Consider the following 2,500-nt stretch of genomic DNA (forward strand, 5'->3'; position numbering starts at 1 on the left):
CCTAACCTAACCTAACCTAACCTAACCTAACCTAACCTAACCTAACCTGACCTGACCTGACCTGATCTGACCTTACCTTACCTGATCTAACCTAACCTAACCTAACCTAACCTAACCTAACCTAACCTAACCTAACCTAACCTAACCTAATCTAACCAAAAAATTCTGTATGCCGTAAAATGGAAAAGACCCCCCCACCCTCCCTCCCAACATTCATCCCATTTAATATCCTCCTCTCTTTCCCTGATGACGCAATCGGAAGTCAGCTAGTCTCGCATCAGCTTAGTTGTGTGGTCGAATCCCGCGCTACTCTCCGATTCCTAGCAGTGGCAGATACTTGTCCCAATAGTCCAAGTGACGGCTTCGAACGCAGCTACGCCCGTAATGGCGTCAGATTCCTTAACTTCACCTCCCGAATCCCAGCCATCCAGACACACCCACCCAAATACTCCGTCATCCATTTTGGATGTATAAACTCCATCGTTTCTCGATTCTTCTGACTAACGTATAAAGAATGCTTCACTCATATCCTGTCTTCCAGGCAAAATGCAATTGTGGTTTCGGCCTACGAGGACAGTTGAGAAGCAGAATATTTGATTGCTACACGTCGAAAAATAAGAACAAAAAGTAAAGGAATGAAAGAGAAGGGGAAATTCTCTCCTGGGGGGGGGGGGGCATTCTAGGCACCTCCCGTTTTCTATGCGACCGAGTCTGCCAAATTAGAAAGAATGACTTTGTTCGTTTTGCTGTAATTGAAATAATACGGAATTTATTTTCGATTTATTTTTGCTCGTTTCCCTTGCCCATTTTCAGGGAATTTGACTCGCGCTGGTGAAATGATATTTTTGTTCGTTTCAAAATATGGATATATGGAAGTGTGTGTCCTTATTTACACATAAGTGCGTGTGAACACACGCACCCACACGCATGTATGTGCGAACAGTGCAGGTATAGACATACACGTACGTACACACAAGCACACGCACACACACACACACACACACACACACACACACACACACACACACACACACACACACACACACACACACACACACACACACACACACACACACACACACACACACACACACACACAAATACACACACAAATGCACACACACACACAAACATGTACACACACACACACACACACACACACACACACACACACACACACACACACACACACACACACACACACACACACACACACACACACACACACACACACACACACACACACACAAACATGTACACACACACACACACAGACACATACACACACACAGACACACACACACACACACACACACACACACACACACACACACACACACACACACACACACACACACACACACACACACACACACACACACACACACACACTATCAAGAAATGTATACATATGTCCAAAACCTAAATAAAGCCTCTGAAGTCTCCTGCGTACAGAAGAGTGAATTACACCTTGATCACTAGGTGTTCAGAGCACACTAGTGAATATTTTTAAATAAAGAAAGAAGAGGAAGAAAAAGAAAAAAAGAGACGAGGTCTTGAGAATTTGCCTGAGTCCTATAAAGCTCATATACATAATTGTATCTAAGTGCAATGTACATGCATACAAATGCACTCGTAAAAGCGCATTCACACACATGCACTCATGCACGCTCACACATACACACACACGGGCACACGTACACGCGTACGTGTACATAAGCACGCACATAAGCATACACACGTACACATACACAAATTCATGGGTACGTACGCACGTAAGCATGCACGCATATGCACACACACACACACACACACACACACACACACACACACACACACACACACACACACACACACACACACACACTTGCACACACACGCACGCACACACGCACACACACATGCACAAACACACACATGCACACACAAACCAACACCACCCCCACACGCATACACAAACACAAACACATAGGTAAAAGTACACAAAAGGAAATACATACCTATACGCATACACCTACACATTCACATACACATAGATACTCACATGCATATACAGATATACGTACACATACACACAAATACACACACACACACACACACACATACACACACACACACACACACACACACACACACACACACACACACACACACACACACACACACACACACACACACACACACATGTGCACCTACACATACTGTACACTTGCACATGCACAAACATAAGCACACGCACAATTGCTCATACCCATGCACGCACGTACAGAAGAATCTAGACACAATTCCAGAGCCAGAAATGGCAAATGGAATCCAATGCAGAAAGATGTATTGCGTAGAAAAAGGAAAAGAGAGAGGAAAACATTACATGAAAAGAATTGAGGAAACAAAAACAAAACAAATGTTCTCGGTGTATTTTCAGCAAAATCTCTTGACCCCCAGGAATCACATACACATACACATACATGCATGTATGTTTGGTTGAAAAACTGGGAATTAG

Source organism: Oratosquilla oratoria, chromosome 13 (genome assembly GCF_046742065.1).
Source record: "Oratosquilla oratoria isolate Oo_2021 chromosome 13, ASM4674206v1, whole genome shotgun sequence".
In the NCBI taxonomy this organism is placed as follows: domain Eukaryota; kingdom Metazoa; phylum Arthropoda; class Malacostraca; order Stomatopoda; family Squillidae; genus Oratosquilla; species Oratosquilla oratoria.